Genomic DNA, 11,950 nt, shown 5'->3' with positions numbered 1-11,950 from the left:
TTATGTCCTTCAGGACTCGACCAGCTCAGTCGGTGGTGGTGCGATCGAGCTCCAGGTGGGGAACCTGTCAAGGAGAAAAGATACACGCTATGGAGTTAAAACTACGCAACCCGCCCTGTTAATATCCAGGCCTGGGTTTCCATTGCTGTTGTATTTTTAAAAGAGTTTATTTTTCTAGTTAAGGTAAGATGTAAGTTGCAATGGACGTTAGTCATAGAGTCATAGGGCTGGATTTTGTCATTGGGGGCGGGCTGGGGTTGTGTCATCCGCTTTTCGTGTTATCCACCCGATTCCAAATCGATATGGGAGATTGATGCGATTTTCACATAATTGAGCAATTGAGTTCCAGCGTGTGGGAACCCATGGCCCATTTTAGTTTTTTCAGTCTGAAACTCGCGTCCGATGACGTCATCATTGCTGCTGCATTTAAGGTCTGCAACAAGCCTTGCTTCTTCTGCAGACTGCCAACCTTTTGGCCTTTGCAGTGAGAGGGACCTGGAGGCAGAATGAGCAGCGGGAGACCTAAGTCTGCTCCCAGATTTGATGACGTCGCCCTGCAAGCTTTGGTGGACGGAGCAAGAGCTAGTAAGGAGGTGCTCTTCCCTTCTTCAGGGAGGAAGAAGCCTCCCCAGCAGACGAAGGCTGTGTGGATCCAGGTGGCCCAGGAGGTCACCTCATTGTCGATGATCCGCAGAACCTGGCTTCAGTGCAGGAAGAGGTTTCATGACCTTCTGTGCACTGGAAAAGTGAGTATGACTTTGCCATCACACTCAATCTGCTCCCCTATTGCCTCTCCTCACCAGCACTCAGCTTTAGCAATCTCTTCCTCCACATCCCACTTGACACTGACATCCCTGCACCCTTACCCATTCCCTCTCTCTCTATGGTCACATTCACCTAACTATTCGACTATGCAGCCCTCACACTCCCTATCACTGTGATGCTATGAAAACAACTTACAAAACACAGGGAGGGCCCTTGGTCTTGCCAACTCACTCCATCTTTGTCTCCTTCTAAGCATCTATGCTATGGATTCTCTACACTCACTCCTTCATTCTCACTCAAACTCCACTTGTCTCCCTCATTGCAGGAAAAGAGAGCTCACAATAAGAGGGAAAGAGTGAGGACAGGAGGAGGGCCATTCTCAGCAGCCCACCTCACCCCTTGGGAGGAGGTGGTCCTGGAGATCATGGGACTCGAGGACGATGTGCAAGTGGGGGACGGACAGATGGGTGCATCAGAGAAAGCTGGTGACAGAATAGTTTTTCATCTCTCTCATTGACATTGCATGAGTCGCTGATAATGATTCTGAAGCTCTAACAGATGGACTTATGATCATCTGCAATATGCAATGTGCATGTAACCTTGGCCTCACATCTCTGACTCTTTCCTTTACTCCCCCACAGGACCATCGCAAGCACCCGTTCCCACTATCCAGGTGAAACAGCCTGAGCCTCCAGACTCCTCAGAGGAAGCTGCAACCTCTGAGGGCGCAGCGTCAGCAGAATTCAGCCAACCCAGCACCAGTGCAGACACTCACACCTCGGTGGGGCCATCGCGAGATAGAGTACTGTTGTCACCTGGTGTATCACAGCTCACAAGTGAGCATCAGCAGATTGTGGAGACAGGGACAGCAGTGGAGAGCCCTAGCTCGGCTCAGCTGCATGTCGACCCTCTGCCTCTGGGCCCATCCAGAAGAACAGCGGTTCTGGAACTCCAGGAACAGGTGCAGGAGTCTCTGGCAGGTTTTGTCTCCAGGGTCGCTGCGAGTGTGGAGCGAATGGAGGAGTCCATTGCGAACATGAGCAGAGCCTTTGTGGAGTCATTGGCGCATGAACGCAGCACCATGGAAAGGATGGCAACCTCCGTGGAAAGGATGGCTACAGTAGACGAGAGGATGGCTATGGCCATGGAGGAGCTAAGTCGCCAAAGTGTAGAAAACATGGTGAGTGTTCAGAATAGACTGACATCTCTGGAGGAGTGATGGTCAGCTATTGAACAGAGAAACCAGACCTTCATGGAAGTCCTTCTGAGTAGGACTGCCAGTGCAGATACGGGTCCCCATGGCCCCCCTGATGTGCAGCAAGGTGTTCTCAAGCCACTTGCAAGCGCTGAGGTGGACCTGACCCACGAGAGTGATGTTGGTGGCAGAGAACAAGGAAGTGGGGGCTCCTCTCCAAGTGCTCATACTTCCATGCCACTGCCAAATCCTCGGTCAGAGCCCCACCAAAGTCCCTACCCAACTGAGATCGGCGTCTCAACCCCTGCACAGCCACAGGAGCAGCAGACTGTTGCCGAGCCCTCACAGGTTCACAACCCCAGAGGACGCCCGCCAAAGGTGTCGAGACAGGAGCAGCAAGAAAGTGAGCAAGGGGCTTCCACATCTGCTGAAGCCATAGGGGAAGCACCACGTAGGAGCACGCGTAAGAGAAGATACTGCACAAATAATCACAAGGGTAGTCACTTGGGTGAAATGTGTTTATTTTTAAAATGCCATCAGTTGGTTATTGTAAATAAAAATTCTGATGACAACTGTTGCAGTTGTGGCGTGTGTCATTTCGCTAATGGGACTTCTACATTGAGGGCTTAGGATTACTTGCAATTGTCAGTATGGTGGTCAGAGTGCTAGGAGTCCGCTGGTTCTTGGCCATTGTCGATGCTCTGGTAAGAAGCTGCGAGGCAAAAGTGCATGATTGGCTAGGCTAAGCAAATCTGGCCAAGATGAGTGCGTTCCTTGCATCCCGGGCAGCAATGTTCTCGCGTACTGCTGCTGTTGGTTGATGGGCCTCTGCAAGATGTTCGATTTCACTCTCCTCCTCCTCCTCCTCATTTGAGGAGGATATGTGAGGAGCCACTTGGTCCTCAGGAATCTGCAAGCCACGACGCTGTGCCATGTTGTGAAGTGCACAGCAAACCACGAAGATTCTGGAGACCCTGGCTGCTGAGTAATGCAGGGCTCCACCTGATCTATCCAGGCATCTGAAGCGCATCTTCAGCATGCCGATGGTTTGCTCAATTATGGATCTGGTGGAAATGTGGCTGTAGTTGTAGCTCTCCTCAGCTTCATTGGATGGGCTCCTCAACGGCGTCATTAGCCACGTCTTCAGGGGATAGCCCTTGTCTCCAAGTAGCCATCCGTTAAGTTGGTCTGGCGGACTGAAGAGCGGAGGCACACTAGACTGGTGCAGTATGAAGGAGTCATGGCAACTGCCAGGGTACTTGGCACAAACATGCAAAATTTCCTTCTTGTGGTCACACACCAGCTGCATGTTGAGGGAGTGGAAGCCCTTGCGGTTGACAAAAATACCTGGATTACGATGGGGTGCCTTAAGGGCCACATGTGTGCAGTCAATGACGCCCTGCACCCTTGGAAAGCCTGCCAGATTAGCTAATTCAACCGCAAGCGCCGTGACACTTGCTTGATCCTTGGAGAAATGGAAGTGATTGTACGCGATGGCAAAGAGGGCATCGGTTACCTGCATGATGCAAGTGTGTGCGGCCGCCTGGGAGATGCCGCTGATGTCTGCTGCTGATCCCTGGAATGAGCCTGAAGCAAAAAAGTTGAGTGTGATGGTGACTTTGATGGCCACTGGTAAGGGGTGTCCACCTGCTCCTCTGGGCTCCAGGTCTTGCTGCACCATTGCACAGATGTCACCCACTACCTCTCGCGAAAGTCGGAGCCGCCTGTGATGAAATATGCCATTCATCAGGCACTCTGTATTCTCTGTGTTTGATTGTGCCTGTGACTGTGACAAGCAGGGGAGTTTAGTTTCAGTTTCATTTCCTTACCTGTATTGTATTGTGTGTAGGGCTCCGCCCATACCTGGCCCCTACTTAAGCAGGCCCCAGCGTGTCTCACAGGCAGTACAGCAGATCTCTGGATGAGAGACACTTCTCCACTGTGTATTACTTTCTGAGTTAATAAAAGCCTTGCTTTGCTTCGTTAACGTTGAGTCTCGGATTCATTGAGGCACATCAATTTTATTAACTCAATTTTCAACGCAATGGATCAACTCTTGAAACCCGAACGTTTGGATTTGGACCCGCATGCTTCGGACGCATCGGCACGATTCGGACACTGGTTTAAGTGTATGGAATTCTTCCTGGACAACTCCGCAGCCATCACAGACGCTACAGACGCTGAAAGTATGAAACTCGGAATCCTGCGGAATTGGGTAAGCCACCGGGTTTACCCCCTCATCCAAGACGCCGACACGTACCCGGCCGCCTGCGACATCCTAAAGGCGCATTACCAGCAGCCTACGAACGAGGTGTACGCTAGGCATCTGCTCGCTACTCGCACACAGCGACCTGGGGAATCGCTGGATGAGTTCCTAGTCACCCTGAAAACGCTTGGCAAAGACTGCAAGTGCCAAGATGTAAAAGCCGCAGTGTACACTGACGAGCTTGTTCGTGATGCCTTTATCACAGGCCTCAGCTCCACTTACATCCGGCAGAGACTACTGGAAAAAACGGGATTGGACCTGAAACAGACTGTGGACACAGCGCGATCCCTGGATGTGGCCCAGAGAAACTCGGACGCCTACTCTTCAGCCCGCGCCGCCCACGCCGCCACGTGTGCACCAAGGGCGCCGCCATCTTGGAAGGCATCTTCCCCGCCCGGCAGCCCGACACCGTCGGGGCCCCGCTCTCCCCCCAGAAGCCCTACGACAGCCGCGACGCATCGGGGCCCCAACTGCTACTTCTGCAGGCAGCCGAAGCACACCAGAAACCTGTGCCCGGCGAAAGGCACCACCTGCTTTAAGTGCGGTAAGAAGGGGCACTTCGGGAAGGTGTGCAGAGGGAACCCCGCTGGAAAACCCGCCACCGCCGCGTGTGCGCCATGGGAGCGGCCATCTTGGACGCCATCTTGCCCGACCTCGTGGGGTCCGCCATCTTGTGAGCAGACAGCGTGGACGCCATCTTGTCTCGATCAGGGCCCTACAGTGGCATCGGTCACAGTGGACCAGACCAGACCGCACCCGCTATCCAAATCAATGGTGGACATCGAGGTAAACGGGTGCGGGGTTAAATGTTTAATTGACAGTGGAAGCACGGAGAGTTTTATCCACCCTGAACTAGCACAACAACTCTCTCTAATGGTGGTCCCTGCTCGGGGCACCATCTCTATGGCTGATAAAACCCAGACATCGACCATTATGGGTTACTGCGCGGTACAATTGTCCGTTAACGGAACTGTATACGATAATTTTAAATTACTAATCATGAAGAGTCTATGTGCGAGCATGATCTTGGGCCTGGGTTTCCAGTGCCACCACCAAAGCATCACGCTCAATTACGGTGGGTCCCAGCCGCCCCTCACAGTGTGCGGTCTGGCTACCCTGAAGGTAAAGCCGCCTTCGCTATTCGCGAACCTTACTCCCAACTGCCGGCCAATAGCGACCAAAAGCAGGAGGTACAGCTGGGAGGACAGGCGGTTTATCGCGACCGAGGTGGACAGGCTGCTGAGGGAGCGCGTTATTGAACGCAGCAACAGCCCATGGCGCGCCCAAGTGGTGGTGGTGAGGGGTAGCGAGAAGAAACGGATGGTGATCGACTATAGCCAAACGATCAACATGTACACCCAACTAGACGCCTACCCGCTACCCCGCATATCAGAAATGGTGAACCAAATTGCCCAATACCGGGTGTTCTCCACCATCGACCTCAAGTCAGCGTACCACCAGCTCCCTATCAGACCAGAGGACCGCCCGTACACCGCCTTCGAGGCGAACGGACGCCTCTACCAATTCCTCAGAGTCCCCTTTGGGGTGACGAATGGGGTCTCGGTCTTCCAGAGGGAGATGGACCGCATGGTCGATGACCACCACTTGCAGGCAACCTTCCCCTACCTCGACAACGTCACCATCTGCGGTCACAACCAGCAGGATCACGACTCGAACCTCGAGAGGTTCCTGAAAACCGCACAAAAACTCAACCTCACCTACAACGAGGACAAGTGCGTTTTCAACACCACGCGCCTCTGCATACTGGGCAGCGTGGTGGAGAATGGGGAAATCGGACCAGACCCCGACCGACTGCGCCCCCTACGGGAGCTGCCCCTGCCCAACACTCCCAAAGTCCTGAAAAGGTGCCTGGGGTTATTTTCTTATTATGCCGGATGGGTCCCCAACTACTCCGACAAAGCCCGCCCCCTCTTGAAAGCATCCTCTTTTCCGCTCTCTGCTGAGGCCCACGCCGCCTTCAAAAGCATTAAGCGGGATATTGAGTGGGCCACGCTAGAGGCAGTGGACGAGAACACTCCCTTTCAAGTGGAAAGTGATGCGTCTGACTTTGCCTTGGCGGCCACCCTCAACCAGGCGGGGCGGCCCGTAGCTTTCTTCTCGAGGACCCTCCAAGGGCCCGAGATCAGACACTCCTCCGTGGAAAAGGAGGCCCAAGCCATCGTGGAGGCAGTGCGCCACTGGCGCCACTACCTAGCCGGCAAACGCTTCACCCTACTTACCGACCAGCGGTCGGTAGCGTTTATGTTTAATAATAAACAGAAGGGGAAGATTAAAAATGATAAGATTCTCAGGTGGCGGATCGAGCTCTCCACCTTCGAGTATGACATCATTTACCGGCCAGGGGCCCTTAACGAATCCCCCGACGCCCTCTCACGAGGGATGTGTGCCAGCGCCACCGGGGATCGGCTACAGACCCTCCACAACGACCTCTGCCACCCAGGGGTCACACGGCTGTTCCGCTTCATAAAGTCCCGCAACTTACCCTACTCGATTGAGGAAGTTCGGTCTCTGACCAGGAACTGCCGCACTTGCGCTGAGTGCAAGCCTCGGTTCTACCGCCCAGATAGAGCCCACTTAATCAAAGCTACACGGCCCTTTGAGCGGCTCAGCTTAGATTTCAAGGGCCCCCTCCCATCAGTCGACCGCAATGTTTACTTCCTGAACATTGTGGACGAATACTCCCGTTTCCCATTCGCCTTCCCCTGCCCAGACATGACCAGCGCCACGGTCATTAAATGCCTCAACAGCCTGTTCTGCCTGTTCGGTATGCCGAGCTACATCCATACGGATAGGGGGGCGTCCTTCATGAGTGAAGAGCTACGCCAGTACATGCTGTCCAGGGGGATCGCCACGAGCCGTACCACCAGCTACAACCCCCAGGGTAACGGCCAGGTGGAGCGAGAGAATGGGACAGTATGGAAAGCAGTCACTCTAGCTCTAAGGACCAAGGGCCTCCCTATCTCCCGCTGGCAGGAAGTCCTCCCAGATGTGCTCCATTCGATACGGTCGCTATTGTGTACTGCCACTAATGCCACGCCCCATGAACGAATGTTTGTCTTTCCCTGGAAATCCACCTCCGGCGTATCCATGCCGTCATGGCTCTCCACCCCAGGTCCGGTATTTGTACGAAGGCATGTGAGGGGCCACAAGACGGACCCTCTCGTGGAGTCAGTGCACCTACTCCACGCCAACCCCCAATACACGTATGCCCGGCACGCCGACGGAAGGGAGGACACCGTGTCCATAAAAGACGTCGCCCCAGCCGGTAACGACAACAACCACGACAACAACAGCAACAACGATCACAGCAACTCTTACCCATCCACTATCCTTTCATCACCCCCAGAAGAACATTGACCAACGGTGCCCCCACCAACTACCCCTTCAACAACCCTGGCGGCGCCACCGGCAGAGACCCAGGAGGCCACCGGGGACACCCAGCCGACACCCGCGGCACCACAACAGCTACGTCGGTCACAGAGGACTATCAAACCCCAGAACAGACTAAATCTGTAGAAGGGGTGAATGTGATGAAATATGCCATTCATCAGGCACTCTGTATTCTCTGTGTTTGATTGTGCCTGTGACTGTGACAAGCAGGGGAGTTTAGTTTCAGTTTCATTTCCTTACCTGTATTGTATCGTGTGTAGGGCTCCACCCATACCTGGCCCCTACTTAAGCAGGCCCCAGCGTGTCTCACAGGCAGTACAGCAGATCTCTGGATGAGAGACACTTCTCCACTGTGTATTACTTTCTGAGTTAATAAAAGCCTTGCTTTGCTCCGTTAACGTTGAGTCTCGGATTCATTGAGGCACATCACCGCCTTTGGCACTTCTGCTCACTCATGTTGAGGTAGCTGATCCTCTGTCTGTAGACCCTGTTTGGGAGGTATCCCCTGCGCCGACGGGCTTCCATGCCCTGGCACCTTCTGGCCTGTGCAGCTTCAGGTGGCTGAGCAGCAGCTTGGCGCTCCTGTTGTTGCCACTGCTGTTGGTGCTGCTGTTGTTCACATTTCTGCTGCTGCCGCGGCAGGTCTTCATCCTCATCTGATGTCCAAGAGGAAAGGAAATAAATGGCTCCCATGCTTCTGGTAGATGCCTCAGTTGAGGAAGCGCTCAGTCAAGGTGGCGAGAGGGGATTCCCAGGAGGTCACACTGGAGATGGGTGTCAGGCTCCAAACTTCCACAGCTATGGTTATGCCTGCTAAAAGGTCCCCCAGACCTGAGACAACAAAGTCCTGCCACCTGCAAATGATGACTGATCAAATCTCCTATTTATTGGTGGAGCTGCAGCTGATAGTCAGCAATCCAATTGTGCTCCCGCCAGGTTTCACCGTCGTGTTTCAGAGGAGATGTGAATCACGTGGGAAACGTGTTAAAATCGGAAAGGCCTCTCAAAATGGGATTTTTGAGGCAATTTAGTGGCTGTTAAGGGCCTCAAGGGCCTATCCCGCCTCTTGGAGGCGGGACGGAGACAGGATCAGAAACCACGCATTTGGGAAAATTGCTTGGAGGTGGGATGGAGGCGGGGTCGAGTCTGCCCGCCACTTTTTGCAATTTTAACACCCCACACGCCTCCATCCCCGCCTCCTCGGGCCTGGCAAAATCCAGCCCATAGAGCCATATGGCACAGAAGGAGGCCATTCGGCCCATCGAGTCCGTGCCGGCTCTCTGTAGAGCAATCCTGTCAGTCCTACTCCCTCGCTCTATCACCGTAGCCCTGCAAGTTTATTTCCCTCACGTGCCTATCCAGTCTCACCTTGAAAACATTGAGTGTCTCCGCTTCCATCACTTCCGTCAGCAGCGAATTCCAGGTCCTTACCACTCGCTGCATAAAAATATTTTTCCTCACGTCCCCCCTGTATCTCTTGCTCAAAACCTTAAATCAGTGTCCCCTAGTCCTTGTACCATCAACTAGTGGGAACAGCCTTTCCCCATCTAGCCTATCCAAACCCATCATAATCTTGTACACCTCTATCAAATCACCCCTCAAACTCCTTTGCTCTAATGAAAACAAATCCAGCTTCTCCAACCTGTTAAAAGTATATTAAAGAATATGATGGCTCAGTATATTGGAATATTATTGCAGTGTCACAGAATAGTGGGCAGTAGACTTGCTCCTGCAATTCCCTATGCAGTTCCCAGTGTTGGCTAGGTTATTATGATGTGTTTTTGAGTAGAATCTGAGGCCCCGATATTTACAGGGCGGCAGGAGGGAGCGGGGACACCTGCCAGTGGCCAGGAAACCTGAGAATGCAGAGGTTCTGCTGAATTTAACAGCAAGGCCTCATTAGAATTTGATTACTCCATTTCCCATGCGGTAGCCTGCCAGATTGAAGGCTGGCTGGCTGGCGGGCAGGAAAGCCTGCACTCTGGTGGGGGCGGGGTGGTGTTAGGGTGTTAAAGCAGAATCAGGTGTGTTTGCGGTGGGTTTGGGTCTGATTTTCCATTAAAAAAAATTTAACCTGTACCCGTCCTTCCATTTTAAAAAATTTAACCTGTACCCGTCCCGCACCCCGACACTGTCCCTCTATCTTGAGGGGCGGTTAAACTTAGCCCTTAAGTGTTTCTGTAAAGAGAGAGGGAAAATTAACAAGTGGCTGATCATGAATCATTCTCTAACACCCCGAGAGGCTGGCTTATTGCACATCTTTGGATCAGCAGAGGATTGGGAGAAGATTAACCATCTACTTTTTCACGGCGGAACGATGTATGATGTGGGCAGCCCTAAAGGAAAATAGCATTCATTTGAAGCCACTTCCAGACTGCATAAAAGGAATTCATATCAGCTTTGGGGGACTCAGTATCATCAGATTGAATTTGCTTCCTGTAATGCTCCCAAATTAACTAAATATTATATTTGCAGTTAAATTGCACTTCATCACTTCAACAAATAACTTTTGAAATGCAGTGACTATTGTAGCACCAGCAATATTCCACAGCAAATCGGTCTATTATTTGGTGGTTTCAGTTCTAGGAGGAATATTGGGCACCAGGAGAACTTCCTACTCTTCCTCGAATAATGCCACAGCATGTTTAGCTCATAAGTGAACAGACATGGTTTAATGTCTCATTCTAGACCGATACAGAGAAACATAGAAACAAGTCTAGGCCATTTGGCCCATAAAGCCTGATCGGCCATTTTGTTACCCTGGCTCTCTGCCATTTCTTCATATCCCTTAATATTTTTAGTTTTCACTTAATTGATTCTGCATCTACAACCTTCTGGGGCTGTGTATTCCACATTCGCACACCCTGGCCGCGATTTCCCCTACCTCGGCGGGTCCGTTGTGGGTGACGTTGGTGGTGGGTCCTGACCCTGTTGCTAGCTCCATCCCGCTCTGGAAAATGATTTTACATTGATTGGGCTTGTTAACCCCGCCCAGTGCATTTGCCGGCCAACTGAAGGAAGTGTGTCTGATGATGTCATTTGATGACACATCATCAGCTGTTTCCTTAAAAGGCCTGACATGAATCAGTCATTCATGAAAGAAAGACTTATGAAATAATACTGAGCGGCCTATGGGTGGCGCTGTCCAGGGAGAGTATAAATACTCTGGCACGGGCCCAGCTTGCGCAGGACATTCTTAACAGGAACTAGTGAAGGACACAACTAGACCTCTATGTTGTAAAACAGTTGATTAAAGCTTTGTTTAACGCTTAGACCAAGTGCCTAGTAGTTTTCTTACGTCAATTTAATCAACTGCAACTTGCTCCATGCTCTGAGTGATTTTGGGAACAGACGGCGATGACTCAAACGGTAGAAGGAAACCAGACATAGTAATCAATCCATCATGGAGAAACTACTCAGACCCGCCCGTCTTGACCTGGACCCAAATTCACCTACAACTGCTAAGGTATGGAAACACTGGTATCGTACCTTCAGCAACTTCCTCGGGGCTTGTGGTGAGAATGTTCCTGATAAGTTACAAATGCTTGCCAATTATTATCTCCTCATGTGTTTGACTATATCGAAGACTGTGTAGATTATGACTCCGCTATCCAAATACTGCAGCAACTATATGTTAAGGCCCAAACAAAATTTTTGCTCGGCAGTTACTGACCACAACTCGGGGTATCACTTGACGAATTTCTTCAAAAGCTTCGCATGCTCAGCAAAGGCTGTAATCTCAAAGCTGTCTCAGCTGAGCAGTACCAGGAGGAATTAATTTGTGATTCTTTTATTAATGGTATTGCATCTCCCTTCATATGCCAGCATCTGTTGGAGAATAAAACCCTCGAGTTACAAGCTGCCTATGTTACAGCTGCTATCTATAAAACTGCCCCTCCTCCCATCACAGCTGTTTTTCCACAAAGCCTGTCCCATGCAGCCACGAAGGTTTCGGTAAATGGACACATTTTGAGTGCACTAATCGACTCATGTAGCTCTGACAGCTTCATCACTGAGCAGGCTGTCAGTAAGTTAAAACTGCTTATTTACCCCTCGGACAGGGAAATTGCAATGGCTCTGACGACACTGACCACCAACACTTTCGGCTTTTGTCTTGTCGACCTTATTCTCAATGGTCACACTTATTTTTCCACCCGGCTTGGGGTGCTCAAAAACCTATGCAGTAATGTGCTCCTGGGACAGGATTTCCAGAAGCAACACAAAAGACTCACTTTCGAGTTTGGAGGGTCAAAGCCGGAGCTTACTATTTCCAAAGTACTCTTTTGTGCGCTTTCGGCGGCTTCGCTCGACAA

Source organism: Somniosus microcephalus, chromosome 13 (genome assembly GCF_052327205.1).
Source record: "Somniosus microcephalus isolate GS21.2 chromosome 13, FLI_Smic_1.0, whole genome shotgun sequence".
Lineage (NCBI taxonomy): Eukaryota > Metazoa > Chordata > Chondrichthyes > Squaliformes > Somniosidae > Somniosus > Somniosus microcephalus.
This window is presented reverse-complemented; position numbering follows the sequence as displayed.